This window comes from Balaenoptera ricei, chromosome 19 (genome assembly GCF_028023285.1).
Source record: "Balaenoptera ricei isolate mBalRic1 chromosome 19, mBalRic1.hap2, whole genome shotgun sequence".
Lineage (NCBI taxonomy): Eukaryota > Metazoa > Chordata > Mammalia > Artiodactyla > Balaenopteridae > Balaenoptera > Balaenoptera ricei.
This window is the reverse complement of record NC_082657.1, coordinates 4,547,757-4,573,964: the sequence shown is the minus strand read 5'-3', so window position 1 is coordinate 4,573,964 and position 26,208 is coordinate 4,547,757. Positions and strand designations below refer to the sequence as shown.

Sequence of the window (26,208 nt, the reverse complement as noted above, 5' to 3'; positions counted from 1 at the left end):
TATCATTAACAAAATACCAGCAAACCAAATTCACAGCAAATTAAAACTATTCTACATCATGACCAAGTGGAATTTATAAGGCAAGGATGATTCAACATACAAAAATCAATTAATGCAATGCACCACATTAACAGAATAAATCAACCCATGATCATCTCAATTGCAGAAAAAAGCATTTGACAAAATTCAACAACCTTTCAGGATAAAAACCTCAACAAACTAGGAACAGTATCTCAACATAAGAAATGCCGTATATGAAAAGAACACGGGTTAACATCATGCTCAATGGTGGAAGAGTGAAAGCTTTCCCTCTCAGATCAGGAGGAAGTCAAGGACGCACACTCTCTGCACTACTGTCCAAGAAAGTACTGAGAGCCTTAGCCAGAGTAATTGGACAAAAAAACCCAAAAATCAAAAAAGTAAAATTATCTTTTTTAGTAGATAATGAGGTTTATAAAACTGTAAAGATTCCACAAGAAAACTGCTACATCAAAAAACAATTTTAGAAAAGTTGCAGGATATGACATCAACATGCAAAAATCAGTTGTATTTCTATACACAATGCACAAAGTCAAATGAAAATTAGAAAACAATCCTATTTCTATAGCATCAAAAAGAATTAAATACTTAGGAACAGATTAGCCAAGGAGGTGAAAGACTTGCACACTGAAAACTACTAAATGTTGCTAAAAGAAATCTAAGATGATACAAATAAGAAAGACATCCTATACTCATGGATTGGAAGACTTAAAATGCCCAGAAAATCCTAAATGTTTTATAGATTCAGTGAAATCCCTATCAAAATTCCAATGGCAATTTTTGCAGAGATAGAAGAAAACATGGTAAAACTGATAGGGAATCTCAAGGGACCCCCGAATAGCCAAAATATTCTTGAAAAAGAAGATGGAGGCCACCCTTTTTTAGATTTCAAAACATAGTACAAAGTAATCAAGAATGGTGTGGTACTGGGAATTCCCTGGTGGTTCAGTGGTTAGGACTCCTCACTCTCACTGCCGAGGGCCTGGGTTCAATCCCTGGTCGGGGAACTAAGATCCTACAAGCAGCGAGGCTTGACCAAAAAAAAAAAAAAAAAAAAGATGGTGTGGTATCGGCATAAACACAGATACTTAAACCAATGGAACAGATTAACTCAGAAATAATTCTTGGAATATATGTAAAGTATATTTAAATATATATATATATATAATTTATTTATTTATGGCTGCATTGGGTCTTTGTTGCTGTGTGTGGGCTTTCTCTAGGTGTGCGAAGCAGGGGCTACTCTTTGTTGTGGTGTGTGGGCTTCTCATTGTGGTGGCTTCTCTTGTTGTGGAGCATGGGCTCTAGGCACACAGGCTTCAGTAGTTGTGGCACGTGGGCTCAGTAGTTGTGGCTCGCGGGCTCTAGAGCACAGGCTCATTAGTTGTGGCGCACAGGCTTATCTGCTCCGCAGCATGTGGGATCTTCCTGGACCAGGGCTCGAACCTGTGTCCCCTGTATTGGCAGGCGGATTCTTAACCACTGTGCCACCAAGGAAGTCCCTTAAAATGTGCTGACAAGGGTACCAAGACTACAATAAGGGGAAACGACAGTCTAACAAATGGTGCTGGGAAACCAGGTATCTACCAGCAAAAGAATGAAGCTGGAACCTTACCTGCATCAAACGCAGAAACTTCTTTGTGTCAGAGGAGGCAATCAACACAGGGAAAAGAAAACCTCTGAAGAACGGAGGTGATGCAAGTGATTTAAAGAATTTCTAAAATCAGTGATGGAATAAAACACCCTCTATCACTGATGTTTCTGAACTTTCCATTCCATTCTCAGTCATTAAGGTTTTGAAGTCAGTGACTCACTCATTTAACTTCAACTGCATTAGAAAAAGTCAGAGCAAATTTCTCCTTATTGGTCTCTTTTCTAGCACTTACCAGGTACTGTGCATATTAATACCATCACTTCCATGTGCAGCTTCTTTATCCCGGTTTACAGAGAGCAGACAGTGCATCCTGATGGGGCTCTAAGCAATCCCTGCTGCCCAGTAGCACTGACACCACGTCTGAATCTGTGGGTGTGAAGCCCAGCCCAGGACTACACCCAGTGGAGACTCCTCACAAGTTCCAGGTCACTGGGTCGTGGGGAGACGGGATCTAAGTGGAGATGACAGGCCCTGAGGGAAGGACCCGGGTGACTGTGACTGTACAGGTGTCAGGCAGGATACTTCACAGTCAGACAAGATCAGCGAGTCCAAAGAAGGGCATTTCAGGAAGGACAGACAGAAAAATCAACTGACAATAAGACTTTACCTGAGAAAGAGCCATTTCTGACTCCTTTTCTTTCCTCTCCCTCCTCTTCCAGGCTCCTTCCTCAGACAATATGAGTCTTTAGAGGTCGATCTTGAAAGTGGAAAACAGGCTGTTTAATGCTTAGAATCGACACACCCCCTTCCTGAGTCACAGCCACACACACAGGGAAGCCCTCAGCATGTGGAACAGACAGTCCCCTGCTGCCCACTGTCCCAGGAGGGGCTCAGGACAGTAAACTCCCACACAGAGACCAACAAGGGAGCTTCCCCACACTTTCCTTCAGATCTCGCTCCCCTCCTGGTGAGGCCCTCACGTACACAGCAGCAGCGGGCACCTCAGCTGGACCCGACGACCCCCTGCAGGTCACAGACCAGCCCTGATCCATCCCCACGCAGAGCAGAGCCCCTCAGCCTCAGCCCAGATCTCAGCCCTCAGGAACGGGGGGACCCGGAGTCACGATGCTCAATGATGGATACAGATTGGAATCACCTGGGGCATGTTAAATATTATTGAGGTTGGGCCTCACCGCAGTTATTTAAGGGAATCTTTGGTCAGGGGACACAAAACATGTATATGCAAAATGCCTCACTGATCTAATGGGAAGACTGGGTTGAGCACCACTCAAGAGGAAAGCCCAGCACACCTTCTTTTCCTTTCCCAGCTTAATCGAGGTATAATTGATGAATAAAAATGGTGCACATATAAGGTGTACAACATGATTATTTGACAGATGTATACACTGTGAAATAATTATCACAATCAAGTAATTTACACTTCCATCAACTCACAATTACCATTTTGCGTCTGAGTAGTGAGAACACTTAAGTGATACTCCCTCAGCAAATTTCAAGTATACAGAAACACAGCATGGATAACTATAGTCAGCATGATGTGTATTAGATCCCCAGAACTTATTCATTTTATACCTACAAGTTCGTACCCTCCGACCAACATCTCCCCATTTTCCCCACCACCCAGCTCCTGGTAACAACCTTTCTATTGTTTCTATGAATTTGACATTTCTAGTTTCCACATATAATATGTCTTTCTCTGTGAGGCTTATTTCACCTAGCATGTTCTCTAGGTTCATTTATTTTGTAATAAATGGCAAAATCCCTCATTTTTATGGCTGAATAACATTTCATTGTGTGTGTATACACACACACACACACACACACACACATTTTCCTTATCCATTCTTTTGTCAACAAACATTTTGGTTCTTTCTACATCTTGGCTATGGCGAATGATGCAGTAATGCTCACTGGAGTGCAGACATTTCCCTCAAAATATCGATTTTGTTTCATTAGCTATCTCGCCAGAATAGTTTTTGATAGATTGTGTGCCTGTTCTTTTTTTAATTTATTGAGGAACCTCCACATTGTTTTCCATAATAGTCGCACCATTTACATTCCTACCATCAGTGCACAAGGGTTCCCTGTTCTCTGTATTGTGCGTGCATGCGTGCGTGGGTGTGTGTCTGCATGTTTTGGGACAGAAAGGGAGAGGATAATAGAGTAGCCAGCACTGGCCTGGCAACAGGAAAGTCTCATACAGCTTCCGAAGGACGAGCCTCTGGCCTGCAGATCCCTGTGGTGTTCCTGCCCTCCGATTCTTGGAAAAATCTTTCCCTACATCACAGGACTCTGTCTCCTGGTAAGTTGTGCCCACAGACCCATACATAACAAGACCTCCCTAACGAAAATCTGCCATTTGAAGCTTAGTACTCATAATTAACCTTCTGGACTCAAACTTACAAATTCTCATGAGGTCCAACACACTCTCCATATACCCCATAATATCCCCCTCCTATCCTGCTATAAAATACCAGAAGACATTCCAACCTCTAATAACTCATGCATTCATGCTGGAGTAATACATATGAAGACACCTAAAGACCCTCTAGACCCAAGACACTATATTTTAATATAAAGCATTAATTAATTAATTTATTTATTTATTTTTGGCTGTGTTGGGTCTTCGTTGCTGCCCGCGGGCTTTCTCTAGTTGCGGCGAGCGGGGGCTACTCTTCACTGCGATGCACAGGCTTCTCACTGCGGTGGCTTCTCTTGCTGTGGAGCACAGGCTCTAGGCGAGCGGGCTTCAGTAGTTGTGGCACTCAGGCTCAGTAGTTGTGGCGCACGGGCTTAGTTGCTCCGCAGCACGTGGGATCTTCCCGGACCAGGGCTCGAACCCGTGTCCCCTGCATTGGCAGGTGGATTCTTAACCACTGTGCCTTGGAACCAGGGAAGTCCCAAGACACTATATTTTAATTCACAGTGCCCCTAGCCCAAACAATGTCATCTCCAAATCTAATAATAAAAGTAAGATGTCTCCAATGATGCACATGCCCCAATGAGAACATACATCTTCCACGGAAACACTCCAACTTCTCTTTTGTATCTTTCAAAGTGCATCTAAAACTTTCTTCACTTGCAACCCAAAATACTCAAAAATACCAAAAGTAACCCAGAAAATGGTTTCTGAGACTTTCCCTATATTACTCCATGGGTTGCAATGATGACGATGCTTGCCCCCCAAAAAACCCAACAAAAGTCAGCATGTGGAGTGGGTGCTGGGGGGCACCCTCTAGATCCAGCCCCTCGGGACTAAGGCACCCGTCCTCCTGCACCCACAGCTCCCTGTGGGCTCAGCTCAGGCCTTGGTTCTACCATCATTGCATGATATTACTTCCCTCTGCCTAATTCCACTCCTTACATTCCTCCTCAGGTGTGATCAGGGCCTACCCAATTAAAACTAGTACATGCAAATCTGTTTCAGCACGTGTGTCCCAGGCAACCTGAGTTGACACTAGGGCACCCCAAACCATTCCATGCAGCCCACAACCGCCCATAAACCCACTTGCAGATGCTCCAGCCAGAACTGAGACATGCCTTCCCAACATTGCACACACCCACTGATCCCACAAGGAACAGGAGCACACAGCGTTCATTGGGCTCTTCTGTTTGACCACACTTGCTGCCATATCCCTCCTGCAGACCCCTCCACTTTTCCCCATTTTACTGCCTCTCCTCCGGGCATGACTGAGCAAATAGGGCTAAAAGGCACAGAGGCTTCTGAGCACAGACATCACAGTAGGAATGCTGCCACCCAAAGGATGCTAGGTATTCTGTATGAAGATCAAGAAGTTGGCCCTCCTGGGAAAACTTGCCAGCAACTGGGGACGATATAGAGTCCAGTTACAAAGGCTACTGAGTTCAGGGAGGAAGTCACCGAGAGAGGGTCCTCAGGTCTCACTGTGTCCTGATCTCCCCACGCACAGCTAATTGCAAGATACCCTAGCTCTTTACGAGGGGCCTCCTTCACACCCTCTTATATTCCTGACTTTCTGCCTACCTTTAACACAGTGAAATCAGTATCCTTGACTCCAAACAGATGAACTGCTGGAAGGCAAAAACCTCTTGTCAAGGTGGCGACTGGCCCTGGATGTTTAGAGCCTGAAAGACCTGAGAACTATAGTGGATCAATGACACAGCGGACTACACGTGGGGACATCTCAGCACACTGCCTGCGGGTACCAGTCTAAAGTGCTTACTAGGGTTCTCTAAATCGTTTTGTTCTTATTTTGAGTAATTAAGCAGCCACAGCGGGTAAGGATCAATTAAAGTTGAAATTTCCAAATAGAATTACCACACGATCCAGCAATCCCACCCCTGGGCATATATCCAGACAAAACTATAATTCAAAAAGATACATGCACCCCTATGTTCATAGCAGCACTATTCACTATAGCCAAGACATGGAAACAACCTAAATGTCCACCGACAGATGAATGGATAAAGAAGATGGGAGATATATAGATAGATATACACATACACACACACACAAATGGAATATTACACAGCCATAAAAAAGAACACAATAATGCCATCTGCAGCAACATGGATGCAACTAGAGATTATCATACAAAGTGAAGTAAATCAGAAAGACAAAGATAAATATCATATGATATCACTTATATGTGGAATCTAAAACATGACACAAATGAACCTATCTACAAAAACAGAAACAGACTCATGGACATACAGAACAGACTTGCGGTTGCCAAGGGGGAGGGGATTAGGGGAGGGATGGACTGGGAGGGTGGGGTAAGCAGATGTAAGCTTTTATATACAGAATGGATAAACAATAAGGTCCTACTGTATAGCATAGGGAACTATACTCAATATCCTATGATAAACCATAATGGAAAATAATTTTTTTTTTAAGTTCAAATTTCCAGAACAAATATGCAAACCATCATCATCACTTGTTCAAGTCCCTTGGTTTTCTCTGAGGATTACTCAGCCCAACCCACAGTCCTAGCATCTAAACACATTCTCAACGTCATGTACTGCCGTCATCCTGGGAAAAAGAGGAACGCTGTGTGCACTTCAACGGAGGGAAAACAGGAAAGACTCAAAATAATCAATGGAGAAGGGCATTTCTGTTGATGGCAATTGATACAGAGGCAATAAAACCTGGGTAACGTGACAGAGATTGTCAGGAGGGGACGGGGAGACCTCTCTGAGCCTAGACCTGAAGGAGGACAAGGGGCCTGAGCCATGGTGACTTAAAGGCCAAAGGTAAGAACAAGAAATGAGATCTGACACAGAAAAGGTGCTGGTGTTTGGAAACAGAGAAAAGGAGAAATGTGACTGGGGCAGAGTGAACTGTGAGAACAGGGTCAGCGCCCAGGATGAGGCTGGAGACCCTGGCAGGGCCCTGAGGATGACACAGGGCTGAGCAGCCACAGTGAGGAGTCGGGATTTTGTCCTGAAGATAAATGGAGGCCATTGGAAGTCTGAGTGCCAGGACCGACATAAACTCCCTTTAGGTTTACACTTAATGCAGAGAAGGAAGACTGACTACGGGCTCTCTGACTCGGAGCCTAGCTTCCTGCCTCCATCCTAACCCTTCTGTTTTTCATTCTGGGAGGCCTGGGACCCATTTAAAAAATTCTAATTACAACTGCACACTCTTTCCAAGAACTGCCACACACGGACACACACCCAATTTGGCCAATCCTTTCAGGGGTCAGGGTTGCTCAGACTGAGAATTTCTGGTCTAGTCTGTCATCCCATCTCATCTCCTTGAGGCCTAGAGGGGAGACATTTCTGAGAAGGTCTGAGTTTAGAGAACAGACCACGTGGAACTGAATTCTGAAACGGTCACCTGAAGGGCCAGTGGGCACAGTTTGTCCTTATCACCTGTCCCATTTATTTAATCCCAATAATGAAAGGGAACATTTTCTTGGAGAAGTGCAACAATCAGAAAATTCCAGCTTGCTTTTTTTTTTTTAATGCTTAGACAACAACTTCTTAATTTGCACAAGTCCAGAGACACTCAACCCACAAGAGGGCAGAACCCTTTGAATTCTTCCTAATGAAATGAAAGTCTGTTTTCCCAGAGTACTCAAAAATATTTATTTGAATGAAAGAGAAAATGAATGAGTTATTGTTATACTGAAATAAGCCCTTACAGAATTAAATAATTTGCTTTATTAAATTTTCATCAGTGTATTTCTTCTCCCTAAAACAGGTAGGAACTGAATAGAAAGAAACAAACAGAAGTGGGTTGTTATATTCTTGGAAATTACACAAACATGCAAAAGCAAGGGAATGATTAATAAATAAATCTCCAGCTCCAATCATTTCCTGATTTTGGATGCTATTATGGGTTGAACTGTTTCTCCTCAGAAAAGATATGTTGGAGTCCAAACTCCTAGTATCTCAGAATGTGACCTTATTGAAGACAGGTCTTCATAGAGATGATTAAGTTTAAATGAGGTCATTAGTGAGTATGCTAATCCAATATGACTGGTATCCTTATAAGAAAAGGACATTTGGACACAGAGACACACACAGGGAAAATGCTATGTGAAGATGAAGATTTTTCTTAGGCAGAAAAATATCTATGCCAAGGAATGACAATGATCATCAGGAAACCACCAGAAGCTAGGAGAAAGGCAAGTAACAGAGTGTCCCGCACAGATCTCAGAAGGGACCAGCCAGGCTGACACCCTGATCTCTGATTTCTCGTCTCCTCAACTGTAATGCAATAAATTTCTGTTTAAGAGACTCAGTTTGTGGAACTTTGTTACAGCAGCCCTAGCAACCTCATACAGGAGCCTAGAGACCTAGTTATTTTTCTACATGAAAATACTTTCCTCTTAATACTATTTATTTTCTTTATGAAATAATCAACAGCGATATTTTTGGAAGAAAAGAATTCGTTAAGAGGTCAAAAGTTAGAAACATCTTATTCTCAATTTGCTTTTATATGTAACTATTAAATCTATTTTTGAAGTTTCTTTTATGAAAATAGTGTCATTTTCACAGAAAAAAGACAATTTCTCTATTTCATCATTATATTCTAGGTAATTTATAAAATGGCAAATGCCATTTTGATTCTAACAATTATAAAAACTTTTATACACTATTCAATTTCAGACCATGAGCTTCAAGAAACTATAACAAAAATAAAGTTCTCAGAATGAGAAAAATAGAGAAGTCAATGTGGTGTTATAACATTAAATTAAAATCAATTACACACCCACTTACCCAACACAAGGGATATAACATACAAATAGAGAGAGAATTAATAAGAAAATTATTACAGACTTGCAGGATGATCTTCAGAGGATTAATAAAATAGAACTGTATCCTGTATTTATTGATGCCATGATTTTCTCCCCATCTTCATCTTGGGAATATATATGAATAATTCAATCAATAGTAAGTTCTACTGCTGTGTGTTTTAAAATATTTTCCTGGCTCAAAATGTTTAACAACAGGGTCCATATACAGGATGCCAGACTGACTGCCATCAGCAAGAAAATAAAAACATTTTCTTTGGAAATCTAATCATTAATTTGGATTTGACTGTGGCAGTTACCACATAAAGATTAAGCACTCAACTAATAGATGACGATTATCTTTTGTACCCTCTTAGCAAAAAGCTACTAAAGCATAAAAGTGTGTATAATTTGAGTGAATTATTTTCCAGTTTAAAAGTGAGTTGCATGTGAGTACCTGACAGAGCTGTAGCAGCAATAGGATTTGTTTTTAAATGTTTACTTTATCAGAAACCTTTTTGTTGTTTAAATCTACCAGCTTACCAAGACAGATGTGTCTGTTCAATTTTCAGAAGAGATAGCAGATGCTCAAATTCAAAAATAATGGATATGGGTGATTTTAAATAGCAAAGATGAAAGTTGATTTCCCAACCTTATTTTCCTGCCAAGCAGCTGGGCAGCCATAAAGCACGCTTACCTAATTGGTGCCAATTAATTACCATGTGGGTTCAGTTTAGAGCTGAATCCAATACTGACTGGTTCAGAAGCCTATACCATTCAGGGACTCATCAGACACACCTTCAGAAATGCTACAAACATACTACTTTTCAAAATGTGGGCGGCGACTCCTTTAATGGCTCACTGTCAAGGGAAATATGTATTTAATAAAATACTGCCTATGAGATCAAAGCCCCTGGCACCCATTCCTCTCACTAATTACAATAGTAAATTTGGATACATTACAAAAGAAAACAAACACTACTTGAGGACTCTGGGAGGTAAACAAGAGCAGAGAGGTGATGGGAATGAGCCAAAACTTGGAGAAGCGACCAGTCGCATGGTTTCGCACCAACGGTAGACACCACTTGCACAGCGGCACGTAGCACGTGCAGCTAAAGCGCTGACAGAAAGTTTGGATATTTCTGGCCAGGGAACAATGGAACAAAGTCAGTTAGTTAGACCAGAGTATGGGAAGAAAATCCTAGAGGAGAGGAAGCTTGAAAAGAGGCACCAGCGTTTCTGTGTAGAAGCCCATAAAACTCCCAGCCTAACATGTGAACCACACGTGCTTTGCACAAACCCAAATCAGCATAGCAACAATTTTGAGCACTCAGCTGACATCTGAACCACTGGCAAAATCTCAGCCTAACCTCAGCCTAACCCCTGAACCTCACAGGTTCAAATGAGACAGGCCAAAATCAGCATGACCAAGGTTTTGAGAAAACAACTGAGACTTGAGCCACTGCAACAAAAGGTTAAACACAACTGGCAGTCTGAACAAAATAAACTCGATCTCCTACAGAAACAAACCATCAACATTCTTCAGAGGATTATAACAAAACCCAGAGTCTACACAATTCACAACATCCATGAAATAATAATAATAAAACAACACTTAACATACCAAAACTGAGGAAGATAGGAGTCATTCTCAAGGGAAAAGGCAACTGAGAGACATTGATTCTGGGATGACTCAGATGATAAAATTATCAGATAAAGATTTTAAAAGCAGCTATTATAAAGCTATGCTCTGTGTGGCAAAGAAACATACTTGAAATAAATCAAAAAGGTAGAAATTTTAAAGAAATACAAAATTTTATAAGAAGGACAAAATGGAAATTTTACAAATAAACAAATTATTTAAATAAAAAACTCCCTGGAAACTCCACGAAGACATGCCAATTTGTCTTCAAACTGTATTTTAACCATCACTAGTAACAGTTTCTGCTCAGAATAGGTCCATGAAAATACTTAACGAATAAAATCTTAAGTCTGGTAAAATGAAATATTATTTAAAATATTTTAGAGCATATAATTCACATAGGCTGAAAAATTTATATGAAAGCACATATAAATTTTTAATGGAGAAACCTCAGTCCTTTATAATAAGGATAAACCACATTATCATCTTTACCTTTTGAAATACTAAATATCCCATACTAAAGACAAAATACAAAGTAATCTATTAAACGTCCTAGATATATAAAAAAATTAACTGGTGGCGCAGTGGTTGGGAATCTGCCTGCTAATGCAGGGGACACGGGTTCGAGCCCTGGTCTGGGAAGATCCCACATGCCGCGGAGCAACTGGGCCCGTGAGCCACAGCTACTGAGCCTGCGCATCTGGAGCTTGTGCTCCGCAACAAGAGAGGCCACGATAGTGAGAGGCCCGCGCACCGCGATGAAGAGTGGCCCCCCGCTTGCCGCAACTGGAGAAAGCCCTTGCACAGAAACGAAGACCCAACACAGCCAAAAATAAATAAATAAATAATAAAAATAAAGGAATTCCTTAAAAAAAAAAAAAAAAACTTTAAAAAAAAAATTAAAATTTTCCCATGTGTCTTGAATCTGCTTGAAAGGAGATTGAAAGTTGCAACTCTGTTCTAACCACAAGGCTGAACAAACCAAAAAATCAACAACTTTAAGAAAAGTAAAGTCACAGAGCCAACAACAGTTTTCAGTTGAACCGAAAATTGGAGACAGAGAGGCAGACAAAAAGAATCACAACTTACTGGAGTGGAAACTCATGAGTTGAAACTCCACCAGAACCGGTCCCAGAGTAAACAAAGAAAAAAAACCTGAACTGTAATTAACAAATTGCTGGAGGCTCAGAGCAGACAAGTCCACGATGTAAAAACTCCAAGGGACCCAGTCATAGGTGGGCCCCTCCATGCAACTGTGGGTTTCACCTGCAGGAGCTCAACCCAGTTCTCATAGTAAATACTGGAGACAAAGACTGGAGCTTCCAGCGGGGACACAGAAAAAGAAACTATTTCGAAATACACGTGAGCATGCTGTTCCTTTTAAAAAGGCCCGCCCACAGGTGAGACTATTTAACCTTAGCCTTACCTGCTGGGGTTTTGAACCTAACTGACTTGCTGGGAGGGAAACACCCAACTGCCGACCATACTAATCATGCTGTCCCACAAAAGGAAGGGAGAATGAGAATTACATATGCAGTTCACAGCGCAGAGTTATAGGCTCACTAAAAGACTGAGACCCACTCATAGAACTCTAAACGCTTCCCATCCCCCCACACCCCACCATCACATTACTAAAGGCCTATTTACAGCAACTGCTTTTACCCAGTGCATCATGTCTATCACGAGAAGAAGTACAAGGCACATCAAAGGCAGCAATCACAGTTGGAAGAGGCAGAGGAAACATTAGAATCAGATATGCCAGGGATGTTGGGATTATCAGACTGAGAATTTCTGCTTACGCCTGTCCCATTTAAAACACTGGGACCGGGCTTCCCTGGTGGTGCAGTGGTTGAGAATCTGCCTGCCAATGCAGGGGACACGGTTCAAGCCCTGGTCTGGGAAGATCCCACATGCCGCGGAGCAACTAGGCCCGTGAGCCACAATTACTGAGCCTGCGCGTCTGGAGCCTGTGCTCCGCAACAAGAGAGGCCGCGATAGTGAGAGGCCCGCGCACCGCGATGAAGAGTGAGATGAAGAGTGAGAGGTCCGCGCACCGCGATGAAGAGTGAGATGAAGAGTGAGAGGTCCGCGCACCGCGATGAAGAGTGAGAGGCCCGCGCACCGCAATGAAGAGTGGCTCCCACTCTCTGCAACTAGAGAAACCCCTCGCACAGAAACGAAGACCCAACACAGCCAAAAATAAATAAATAAAATTAAAAAAAAACAAAAAAACAAGAAAAAAACACTGGGACCATCTTTTATGTTCCTGAGCAAAGGAAGCTTCTTTCAAGGTCTGATCACACTGATACCAAGCATTTAATTCTTCTTTTCCAGAAAAATCACAGTAAAATACTTTAAAAATACAGAATCGCAAAAGCATAGCTGTGGAAAACATAGCAAGGGGTCAACTTAGAAATAAGCTCTGAGCAAACTTCTTCATCATGAACAGAGGGGCTCTGTTGGAAGATTCCAAGTCAATCCAGCCCATCCTTCATCAACTGCAGTGACAATCAAGAGGGACCTGAGGGAAACATCTTCATGTCACCTCACAGCTCACGATTTTCACAGATCACATAAAAGGGAAGGCAATGTATTATTATTAAGCTAACTGGTTAAACTAAGTTTTAACTGTTAATAGAAAAGATCACTGACATCTTTCCAAGTCCTTATCAAAACAGTCAAATTATTTACTAGTTACCAAAGAACATTTCCAATATATACCTTAATGAGGAGAAAGCAGGCAGGTCTCGAATAAACCTGAAACATTTTTAAAAGAAATAGTTTGTGAAATTCTTTTTAAAAATTTATTTATTTTTATTTATTCATTTTTGGCTGTGTTGGGTCTTTGTTGCTGCGCGCGGGCTTTCTCTAGCTGCGGTGAGTGGGAGCTACTCTTCCTTGCGGTGCGCGGGCTTCTCATTGCGGTGGCTTCTCTTGTTGCGGAGCACGGGCTCTAGGCGCGCGGGCTTCAGTAGTTGCAGCACGCGGGCTCTAGAGCGCAGGCTCAGTAGTTGTAGCGCACAGGGCTTAGTTGCTCCGCAGCACATGGGCTCTTCCCAGACAGGGGATCGAACCCATGTCCCCTGCATTGGCAGGCAGATTCTCAACAACTGCGACACCAGGGAAGCCAGTGAATTATTTTTAAATCTAAAAATTCTGGTGTCAGAGTTTTAAAAAATTGAGAATATATAATATTTAGAAAAGTAGTACACGAGTTGATTACAGAAGGCCACCAAAGCTTATTCCAGAAGTTAACAATTATTTACAGGAAAGTTCAAATTGTACATACTAAAATTTATTCCAAGCTATGTAAAGAAATGATAAAGGAAAAGTAAATCCATCACAAAAAAACCCAACACTTCCAATCGTTCCTTTACAAAGGCACCATGTAGTGACAGATTCAATCATTTCTTGCCCCAGGTGTCCTCTCCCTCCTCCTCTGCTCCAAGTCAGGAAAAGGGAAGGGGGTGACTCACAGCTGAGTGAATCAAGTCACTGCCCCCTGGCTGAACATGGTGGGCAAATGTTATCTTCGCATACAAGTAATTACAAAATGCACAAGCCTTGTAGACAGCAGCTTTGCAATTCCCATCCTCATCTGCATAATTTAAACAAAAAAAAAATATATATATATTTTTTTGGCCGCACCGTGCCGCATGCAGGATCTTAGTTCCCCAACCAGGGATCGAACCTGTGCCCCCTGCAGTGGAAGCGCGGAGTCTTAACCACTGGACCACCAGGGAAACCCCAATTTAAACAAATTTTAAATGTATGAGATTCTAAAGACACAAATCAGTATTATCACAACTTAATCATCCATATGCAAACAACTCACCACCCATCCGAATCCAGTTTCCCCTCTCTACCTGCACTACTAGGTGTTTCCATTTCATTCTGTTTCTCTGTCTCCCTATTTCTTTCTCTGTCTCTCGTCTCGTTCCCCTCCGCTCTCCTGCTGTTTCTCCCCTCCTCTCTATTTCTTCCCTCACACCTGTCCTGCCCCCACTCTGCAACCGTTTCCCCTCTTGTTGCTTTCTGTCCAACCAGACTGCCCTCAATGTCCATTATTTCTGCTTCTTTCTTCCCCCACTCCTCCTCCCTCTCTGCCCTCTCGGTTACACCTTTTCTGAGACAGGACGGAAGGGGACGGGGCGCAACCTTTAGAAGAATGACACAGCTGTTGAGAATACGACAAAAACTGGTTATAACCGATCAGGCCCGACTTCCAGTAGACTCTGAGCCTCGTTATACGCTCATTGTAATACATTAGCTAAATGACACACCCAGAGGCGCCATGACAGTTCCGAGGCCAACCATACAAGGCCAAAAAATGGGTAGTTGCTCAATTCCTGGAAATCTCCGCCTCTCCCCGAAACAGTTGGAATAATCCCCCCACTCATGAGACTATGAAATTACTCAGCCCCTAAAAACTAACCACCCCATATTGTGGGGCCGCTCTCACCTTCCGAGACGGACTGCATTCTGTCTATGGAATGTGCATATCCCAGGGCCTCTCGCCTTCCGAGGGCCTACGTTCTGTCTATGTAGTGTGTATGTCTCTCAATAATCTACTTCTTACCTCTCACTTTGCCTCTTGCTGAATTCCTTCTACGCTGAGATGTGAAGAACCTGAGCTTCATTAAGTCCTGAGACCAGGTGTGCGATGTTAATTAAAAGACAGTGGGTTCGAGTCCCAATCTGAGGTGTGTGGTTTCACTTCTCTCCCTGTTACACTCCCTTCCTCCCAACTCTCTAGCACCCCGTGGGGACGCTTCCTTCCTGCTCTCTCTCTCTCTTCCTCTGCTCTTCTAGTCACTAGTCCTCTTTCTCTCCCAGCACCACGGTGCTCTGAAGGCCGAGGTTCCAACTCTTTTATCCTCTCCCCCAATTCCGTGTGTGAAGGGCCTCACCGCTGTCACCCGCCCCCTACCGCTGATCCAGAGCCCCTGTCTCTAGGTTGCTCTCCAATCCCCGGAGATCCGGCTTTTTAATTGACTTCTCTGTTTTATTCACCTGCTACAATCAAGGCTTAAGCACTTTCATTTTCCGTCTCTTTACAAGTCCTCAGCCACCCTCCATGTTCCCATCAGTTCTCCCCCATTCTTTTCTCCTTCTCAGTTTTTCTATTTCTCTCAGTCGCTCTGTCTCAGCTTCTCCTGATCCCCCTCGCCCCCATATTTACGGTGACGGCGACTGAATAAGATGCCCGCGGACAGGAAGGGACCATTTTCCAATGGAGGTGGTGTCACACGGCTGGCCCAGGTCACCTCCCCCTACGCGGCGTGAGTGGAAGGGCTGACCAGGAAGGGGAGGCCAGAGAAGCAGAAGGACCGGCCTGAGGAGACGCGAGGACAGAGGGGCTGAGAGGGAGGGAGGGGGTCTCCGGAGAGGGGCGGGCTCTCCAGAATCCCAGGACCGGAGAGAGGACGCGGCCTCGCCGGGAGCGGGGCGGCCGGCGCTGCCCTCCAGGGCCGAGGGGGCGAGGCTGGGGGGCGCGAATCCACCTCGCGCAAGAGGACTTTATAGGGGAAGGCGGAGGTAGTAAAGGATTTAAAGCAGGAAAATGTCACGAATAGAGGTGTCTGCCTGGGCCGAAGGTAGAAAAGCCAAGGGCACCGGGACCCGCCTCAGAACGATTTCAAACCCAAAGGAAAACATACCCGACCTGTAACAGCGATGTCTGGATTCACTGGGTCGGAGGGCCGGCTGCTGGGAGTTAAGGTCCGTAGTGACTCCCAAGACCCTGAGGGTGGAATCAGCGGAACCGCGCAGCACAGATTTACACTACAAACGAGAAACACGCTGGGCAGTACAACCTCCACTCCGCACCGTCCGCTTCCCGGGCCATAAGAAGCTGCGCGCGCAGAGTCTCCGGCGGGGCTTCCGGGGGCGGGGCCTGGGCGCTATTGGCGAGGGGTGGGGCGAAGAGGGAGCCGAGGCCCGCGCAGGGAACGCCGGGCGGCGGGGCCGGTGATGGGGAGGGAGGGGTGGTTCCCCCTGCTTCGAAACTGCTCATTTTAAGTGTCTGTCTGGAGAGGGGACTGCGAGGCGCAGGTTTTAAGCTAGAAAAACAATGTTAACTCACGGCTCCCAGTGTGACCTTTGCTCTGCACTATTCGCTTCCCGGTCTGAAAGAAACTGCGCGTGCGCATACGGGCTACGGGCGGGACCTGAGCGGAGCACCACCAATAAGGGGCGGGGCGTGAGGAGCCCAGGCCTGCGCAGCGACTGCGAGGGGGAGAGGCGCGTGCCGGCTAGGGGCGTGGTCTGCGCGTGTTTCAGTTTCCCTCTCAACCTCTTTTCCGAGTTGAGACATGCTTGAGAGTCTTTGTGTCCTGTGAGATAGCATTGCTTCCAGCTTAGTTTAAGTTATTGTCTTTAATAGTTTAACAGTAGGGCTTCCCTGGTGGCGCAGCGGTTAAGAATCTGCCTGCCAGTGCAGGGGACACGGGTTCGAGCCCTGGTCTGGGACGATCCCACATGCCGCGGAGCAACTAGGCCCGTGCGCCACAACTACTGAGCCTGCGCTCCAGAGCCCGTGCTTCTCAACAAGAGAAGCCACAGCAATGAAGAGTGGTCCCCGCTCTCTGCAACTAGAGAAAGCCCGCCTGCAGCAATAAAGACCCAACGCAGCCAAAAATAAATAAAAATAAAATAAATAAATTTAAAAAAAATAGTTTAACAGTAAAAGCTTACAGTTGTGTGGGCCACTTATTTTGGAAATTAAGATATTTTATTTTTAACAAGCTGAAAACGGTTTAAGTCAGAACCTATTTTCTGCCAGAGGGTTGAACGCCCGTCCTGAACTGAGAGAACTGGGATCTCAGTGAGGGATTGATGTGGGGTGGTGTTTGGATCCAGGAACATATCCTGCAGTTAGAATGAATTTAAGCAGTTTAAATAAACAGCAACTGGAGTTATCTCTGTAGGGATTACAAGCTAGAATATGAAATACAAAACTCTCCCTGGGTAGAATGGGCTCTTTAATACTAAAACGCTGTGAACAGCATTTTGTTTCTAGTCTCCATTCACCCAGGAGGCCAAATTCAACTGTGTTCAGTTCCAGAGACTCTGATGGGGACAAGACCTGGATGTGAGGAGTGGAGGGCCTAAGCAGTGACAATTTAGGTCCCTAATCTTTGCTTTAAAAAAGAGCAAAAGTTTTTTATGAACTGTATAAATTTGTCGACAAAAAAAAAAAAAAAAGAAATCAATAGTCAATCTAAGGAAGAAATGGAATATTTTATTTAAGCCAATCTGAGGATCATAACCCGGGAGACAGTCCCTCAGAGAGCTCTGAGGACCGTTCGGAAGAGGTAAGGGTGGAGGCCAGTATATATGTGATTTTGGGGAAGAGACACAGTGCAATACAAGCACACGTATTGGAAGAAGGTTACTGCTGTTGGTGAGGAACAGCTGTCTTAGTTAATGGTTTTAGTGCCTTTTTAACTATGGGAAGATGCAAGAAACTGGGTTCATAAAATTGTCTCCTAAAAATATCTATGTGTGGGCCAGTTCTGCCAGTTTTCCCAGAGCAGAGAAGAGAGTGCCTCATCCTGATCTTCGCCCTGAATTCCTGTCAGGGTGGCTGTAGTTCAGTGACTGCGGTGGCTAATGTCTTGTTTCTTGTAGAATTGGTTGGTGAGCAACATTCTCTATTTTACAACCCCCTCCCTTTCGGTCTTAACTTCAACCAAGTTTTGGGAGGCATTTCGAGACCAATTTGTCCCACGGTGCTAAGAATGCTCATTCCCAGGTCAGGTGAGGATTTCGTGGATGGGCTACTCGATGTGCTGTAACTGGACTAAGCCCTGTTAACAGTAGACAAAAGCCTCTGGACCGCCTATCTTACTAGTCTGTTACGGTCCGGGTTCCCTCTTGTTGCTTCTTCCCATATCTAGAGTTACACTATTACAATCATTGATCTTATAGGACTATATTTGGTCCACTGTTTCAAGTCACATGGTCACTATTATTTTTATTGGAGGCTCGGTCACCCATTTGGTAATGCAAGAAACAATAATCTTGTAAAATAGGCAGAATACAAGTAGTATAGCTATTATCATTAATAAGGTCCTAAGTATTTAAGTTAACTTCCACTAGGTGCGACCCATTATCTCCCAAAGTTGTCAGACCCAGTCTGTTCTGCACCAATTGTTATCTTTTTTTTAAACCATTTTTAAAAATTGAAGTATAGTTAATTTACAATGTTGTTAGTTTCAGGTGTACAGCAAAGTGATTCAGGTATACACACACACATAACATATTATAATATTTATATATTATATATATCCTAAAGTATATATATAATATATATTTTTTCAGATTCTTTTTCATTATAGGTTATTACAAGATATTGAATATACTTCCTTGTGCTATGCAGTAGGTCCTTGTTGTTTATCTATATTACATATAGTAGTGTGTATGTATTAATCCCAAACTCCTAATTTATTCCCCCCACCCCCACTTTCCCCTTTGGTAACCATAAGTTTGTTTTCTATGTCTGTGAGTCTATTTGTTTTGTAAATAAGTTCATTTATATGTTTTTTTAGATTCCACATATAAGTGATATCATATGATATGTGTCTTTCTGTGGCTGACTTACTTCACTTAACATGATAATCTCTAGGTCTATCCATGTTGCTGCAAATGGCACTATTTCATTCTTTTTTATGGCTGAGTAATATACCATTGTGTATATATACCACAGTTTCTTAATCTATTCATCTGTCGACAGACACTCAGGTTGCTTCCATGTCTTGGCTATTGTAAATTCTGCTGCTATGAACATTAGGGTGCGTGTATCTTTTTGAATTAGAGTTTTCTTCAGCTATGTGCCCAGGAGCAGAAATGCAGGATCCTATGGTAACTCTATTTTGAATTTTTTAAGTAACTTCCATACTGTTCTCTCCATAGTGGCTGCTGCAACTTATATTCCCACTAACGGTGTAGGAGGGTTCCATTTTCTCCACACCCTCTCCCTCATTTATTATATGTAGACTTTTTGATGATGGCCATTCTGACAAGTGTGAGGTGATACCTCATTGTAGTTTTGATTTGCATTTCTCTAATGATTAGCGATATTGAGCATCTTTTCATGTGCCTATTGGACATCTGTATGTCTTCTTTGAAGAAATGTCTCTTTCGATCTTCTGCCTATTTTTTGAACCAACTGTTATCTTTAAGGGAAATAACAGATTGACATTGTACATAAAGTTCACTAAAGATGTCTGCATGTATAACGCAGGTGGTGAGTCACCATGACCCCTTACAGGATTGAGAAAGGAATGTTATCTTTTAAGGAGTTACGTAGCTAGCACCAGAAGAATAAAAGTCGATCTTTAATGTGGAGCAGGTGTTTCTGCCATTGGGGAGGTCTAGTTAATGCATAATGTGCAAGCACAATGCACACTAGAGAGAAGGGAAGACAAAGGGTAGAGAAAAAGTTTTTCTTGTCTTGCCTTTAAAATATGAACTTTAATCAAATTGCATTTTTTATATAATTGTTATTCTATTCCACACTTGAGGTAAACTTGTTCACTTCATCATATACATATCAATAATATCTAAATATAATGTAATTTCAAATTCACTATACATTCATTCTGAAAGTACCTGGAAAGTTTATTTTTTATTTTAAAATTGGAAGGCACTTTAGCTCTTTGCTTTATATTTCTGAATGTTCAGGTGTGGATAACGAAGCTTGTAAAATATATAGTCTCCAGATAACACTGGGATTCTTTTGACCTAAAGAATAATCGATTTTGCATTATTTCTATGGATATTTAGTAGGCAGGTATATTCTCTTTAATATGAGCACTAGAGAAAGTAAAACTAGATTACCTGAGGTCTGATAACTTCATTTCCACCCTCAACAATATTTAATGGTGTTCAGCAATTAGTAGAATAGAATGCAGGAAGCTAATGAGGGCCCATTTAGGAAAGAAGCTTGTCTTTCTGACAAACACACATTGGTTCTATGCACATTTTTCCATTGTCTTCTCTAGAATAGTAATGGTGATACTTTCACAAGTAGGAGACTTGAGGAACAAAGTGGTTTGTCTGCCCCTTGCCTACATTTCCTCCTTCAAGTCTTCCAGCCTCCCCTCTACTGTTCGGTTCAGACATCAGCTTCCTGCTGTTCTACTTTCTACTGTTGGTTTACACAATCCCAACAAACCCAATCAAGTCAGCATTTGAGGCTGTGAATATTTAAGCCAATGTCACTGCAAACAACAAAGAACTTTTGTCCATCGAGGGGTCTAGGCAGCCGGGAGGCCTCTCCTTTTTCTGCTGATTTTAGGCTCTTTTATTTCCGAACTGGGTCTTGCTCAGCCTTAGGCACCTACCCCTTGGTCGAGCTCACTGCGGTCCCGGTTGAACTTACACTTGCCCTTTGCACTTGTTGAGGGTAAGGGGCTTTGTCTGGATGGAGGACCCTTGGCTAGACCCACCTCTGCTGTTCCTGGTCAGCTCCTTCCTCACTCTTTCCAGGGCAAAGGACCCCTGCACACATCCGTCCCCCAAAGTGAAGACCATGCCGCAGGGTGTACGAGTTTCACTCTGTGTTCTTCTCATTAATTTGCTGACTACATACGGAGTACGTACTGTAGTCCGGGCTTGTCTTGTCTGCATCAGGGGTAAAATGATAAGCCGGTGGAATACACTCCCCTGCCTTATCCAGGTGGCTTTTCCGTCATGGAGACAAGCACACCCTGTCACTTACAGCCGTGCAAGTCAGATGCCGCAAAGCAAAGGACGGGTGTGCACTCATTCTCCTGTGACCCTCCACGTCCTTGCCCTCCCTGACATCCCCATCACACCCAGCTGTGCCGCCTCTGCTGTCCCCGTGGGGCTCATCACCGCTGGGGAAAAGCACACCCCCAGACTGACCGGTCTCACTTCAGGTTCCCGGCTCTGCTCCCTCACATTCCCTGTGTCTGCTCCCTACCTTTCCTTTACAGGCCCTCATCAGCCCAGTTCATCCGCTCCCATCTTTCCTCTCAGAGACCCTGCTTCTTCTTCATGGAGCCCCTGGAGCGAAGGGAAGAGACCTCCTCTAACTGGCTCACCCATCTGCCTCAGGGCCTGTGTTCTCTCCTCAGTACCGACTGTGAAGTCTGTCCCTGCTCCTGGCTGCGGCTGACCCTGCGATTGTGCCCTTGTTGCCAACTTCACTCTGTGTCAGGACGGCGTGCCATCCTTCCTCCACTGCATCATGTATTTGATTTTTTAAAAAATTTATTTATTTATTCATTTATTTAATTTTTGGCTGCAATGGGTCTTCGCTGCTGCACGCGGGCTTTCTCTAGTTGCAGTGAGCGGGGGCTACTCTTTGTTGCGGGGTGCAGGCTTCTCATTGTGGTGGCTTCTCTTGTTGCAGAGCACAGGCTCTAGGCGCGTGGGCTTCAGTAGTTGTGGCACACGGGCTTCAGTAGTTGTGGCTCACGGGCTCTAGAGCACAGGCTCAGTAGTTGTGGCGCACGGGCTTAGTTGCTCCGCGGCATGTGGGATCTTCCCGGACCAGGGCTCGAACCTGTGTCCCCTGCATTGGCAGGCGGATTCTTAACCACTGCGCCACCAGGGAAGCCCATGTATTTGACTTTTAGGGGCTTATTTTCATCAGCATACACAAATGGTGGTGTTGCCTAACTTACACACAAAGACCAACACACACACACACACACACACACACACACGCGCGCGCCAAAACCTTTTTATGCACTCTACCATCTTTAAAACAAAGCATTCTTAATTAACTATTATATTTTCCCCACTACTAAGTACCTTTTTTTCTATGCTCCATTTCAGAGCATAATATACTACAAACTTGCTTATGCTTTTTGTCTTCAATTCTTGCCTCTAGTTCTCCCGTGAACCCCACCCAATCAAGCTTTCACATCCACCATCCACTGATACTTTCTTTTCCAGAGTCACCAATGACCTCCTCTTCTCTCAATCCAATAATTTCTTTCTCCTTCTCATCTGGGCATTTCCTGAACACACTGTTTATATTAGGACACGCTGTCACTCTATCATTGTACATGTACACCTTCACTGTACTTTAAAACATCGTACCTTATTGCTGAATTACCCTTATGGAATATAAGCTACTGGAAGCTAGGGCATTGATTTTGTTTCCTGCTATGTCATCAGTAATTAGAATCATTTCTTTTCTTTTTTTCCAAAGGGGATGATACTCTCTTTCTGTCACATTATTATTTTATTTAAAAAATTAAAAAAAATTTTTTTTTGGCTGTGCTGCACAGCATGTGGGATGCTAGTTCCCCAAGCACGGATCAAACCCGCAGCCCCTGCATTTGAAGCGCGGAGTCTTAACCACTGGACTGCCAGGGAAGTCCCAGAATCATCTCTTACTGATAGAATTAACTTTCCAACATAGTGTACTAAGCATGTCGTAAATGGTCACGCTGCGTTTTGTTCACACATTGTGAATTTTAGGCAACATGTGCTAAACAGATCTAACTCATCAGGGAAGTAATGTTTTCATGGAATTTTTCCAATCCGCCAAATATTAATTTCAAGATTCCCTCTCCAATGCTCCATTCTACTCCCAATACAAAATAATAATCTTATTTGTCACGTAGAACAGGTTTGTGTTTTTGTTTTTGTAAGTGACCGACTGCCTAGAAAACAGTGAATGAAACAAGTAGGTTTATCATTCTTGCCTAACAGGAAGTCCAGAGGGTGCCGTGTGAGGCGTGATGAGTCCTCTGTCCCTTCTACTGCCATGAACACTTAAGTCTTCGGTGTCCTAATAGCAGCCTGGCTGAGGGATGACGAAGAAGGGTGAAGGCTGAGGCTAAAACCCTTTTCATTATTAGATTTCGTCCTGTTTTCATGGAAACAATAATCCCAGACATTTTTCCCCCCAAATATTATTAGCTAGTTGTGTTAAATGGCCACCATAATTAATAAGGGATTGGAATTTTGGAATTTCATATTCACACCTCAAAAACAGAGGAAGGTAAAGGAAAAAGATGTTCAAGAAAACATTTTGCAGATCAAAGTAAAATACCCCTTATTAATGATATTAAATGACAAGGTAGCCAAGGATAATTGTGGCAAGAGATATAGCAACTGACTTTGTTCTAAAGCCTGAGAGTATAATATTCCATGCAATTCATGGCCAATCTATGAGGCGTTCCAAATGAGGCAAAAGTTATTAGAGGACTTAGTGTTGTCTAAATTACAGATTTATTTCCTTTCAGCTTCATCTCAATCTAAACAAACTAATTCTTCAGGGACTTCCCTGGTGGCACAGTGGTTAAGAACCTGCCTGCCAATGCAGGGGACACAGGTTCGAGCCCTTGTCCGGGAAGATCCCACATGCCGCGGAGCAACTAAGCCCGTGCGCCACAACTACTGAGTCTGCGCTCTAGAGCCCGCGAACCACAACTACTGAGCCCGTGTGCCACAACTACTGAAGCCCGAGCACCTAGAGCCTGTGCTCTGCAACGAGAAGCCACCGCAATGAGAAGCCCGTGCACCGCAATGAAGAGTAGACCCTGCTCAGCACAACTAGAGAAAGCCCGCGCACAACAAAGAAGACCCAACACAGCCGACAATAAATTAAAAAATAAAATAAATTAAAAAAATAATAATTCTTCAAGTTTTAATACAGATATTCTGATTCTAGTATCAGGGTAGGAAATTAAAAAATCCATTTTGAGATGTTATTCATCCATGCCATCCTCCCTGACAGAGACATACAAAAGGCTTGTACTTGGGAAATAGTCTAATGTCACCTCTAAATGTATTTTAATATTGGACTATAACTTAATGGAAATATAACTGTTATAACTCAGTGATGTTCAGAATTGGGAAAGCTACAATAAATATTTCCCATGAAGCAGCAGAGATGTCAACAGGATTTCCCTGGAAATGGCAAACATACTCAATTGAGGGTGAACTTAAAATGTTATTTTAAAGTTATGTTTGTTCTGAAAGACATGAAATAATTCTTACATTATACTTCTCAATTATATTTTTCACTTTTATTCATTTTAATTTCCACATACAGTTGCATGGTAATTACACCAACATAATGACTTTCTTCGCTCTTTTAATAGCTCCACATCAAGAGCTATGTGTTCCCCTTATTTCTCAGCCACTGTGCAGCTAGGCAAGGCCTTGAGAACACTTTTGCCAAATAGGGTGTGAGCGGAAGTAATGCATTACTCATCTGAATGACCAAATCTATATGTCATAAATCACAATATCACAATCAGAACTTCCTCTTACACAAATATACCTGAGAGAAGGGAAAACACATATCCACAAAGACTTCTTGTAAATGGTGTCCATAGAAGCATTTTTCTTAATAGCCAAAATGTGTAAAGAATCTCTCCAACGAGTGATGACTGGGTAATCAAACTGTGGATATTACTACTCAGCAATAAAAAGTTATGAGGCACTGATAAATGTTACAATATGGATGACCCTTGTAGACAGTAAACTAACTGAAAGAAGAGAGAAACAAGGCCACGTTATATGACTTAATTTATATGAAATGCCCCAAAGAGCCACATTCATGCAGACAGAAGATAACTTAATGTTTCCTTGTGGCTGGGGATGGAATATGGAATAACTGCTAAAGTGTGCAGGTTTGTTTTTGTTATTTTTAAAGGGGAGTGATAAATGATGAAAATACTGTGGTTGGACATTGTAAATATACAAGTCCTACCATACTGTGCATTTAAAAAGTGTGAATTCTATCGTATGCAAATTATATCTCAACAAAACAAACATAATCTAATATCTCCATATCAAACTCAGAAAAGAGATCTGCTCTATTATACTACCCACGGCCTACAAGGTGTTGGGGATATGAGTTCCAGTTTCCATTGTACTAATGGAAGGAAAAGACGATGACAGGAATAACGGCAATTTGGGGAGGAACTGGAGAGATACACTGTAAGTTAAAATTAACATATCAAGTTTCCAAACATTCCAGTGATGCACCTGCACATTAGCAACAAGTCTCCTGCTTCCACATTCTGAGACTTTAGTTCATTATCCTGTATCATTTCAATTCTCTCAACCTAAATTAAAAACGTGAGAGGCCTCTTTCTTTGTGTTTATATAACACATGCTTTGTACCTGTCATTGCTCTATGTACATTTTCATACCACACAAAACTGAAAATAACTTGATTTATGCATCCTCCAGATTTTTCACTGAATCAATAAAAAGGAAATACAAATTAAATATACAAATTGGGCTAAACAGTATTTTAAAAAGACGATAAATATGACTAACAAAATGGAATGTTACTACGGTATAGAAACTATGAAACATATTGCTTATTACTGTAACTTCAAATAGATTTTTATAGCCTTTCCAAAATGGCTATTATGAAAAATTATTGAATCATTATGTACTGTCTCATACACACTTCCACATATTAATTTTCATGAAACAAGTATGAAAATATCTTAGGCAATTTATGTAAATAGGATTTCACAACCATTTTCAATAATCATATTGTGCAATGGGATCTACGTGTGCATCAGGAGAAGGAATGTAGCAAGTACGTTATCACATTATGAAAATTGTGGTCTTTTCCCAACCAAGAATTCAGGAGTTTCAAGTGTAAACGTTCAGTTTTATACAAAAGAGTCTGTTTCCATTTTTGATGTCTGACTACTGACACCTTTAAGCCTCAC

General features: G+C 42.7%; 1 long non-coding RNA gene across 2 annotated transcripts; it reads right to left on the bottom strand.

Annotated features, from left to right (window-relative positions):
* Positions 1 to 1,981: 1,981 nt before the first annotated feature.
* On the bottom strand, positions 1,982 to 16,354 carry LOC132354140 (uncharacterized). 2 transcript variants are annotated; one of them, XR_009499184.1, is made up of 3 exons: positions 16,180 to 16,354; positions 2,301 to 2,390; positions 1,982 to 2,164 (listed from the first exon to the last, which is right to left on the bottom strand). It is a non-coding gene; the product is annotated as an uncharacterized LOC132354140 (long non-coding RNA). The 2 variants fall into 2 exon arrangements; XR_009499185.1 differs by having other exon boundaries at positions 1,982 to 2,144.
* Between the last annotated feature and the right edge of the window lie 9,854 nt (positions 16,355 to 26,208).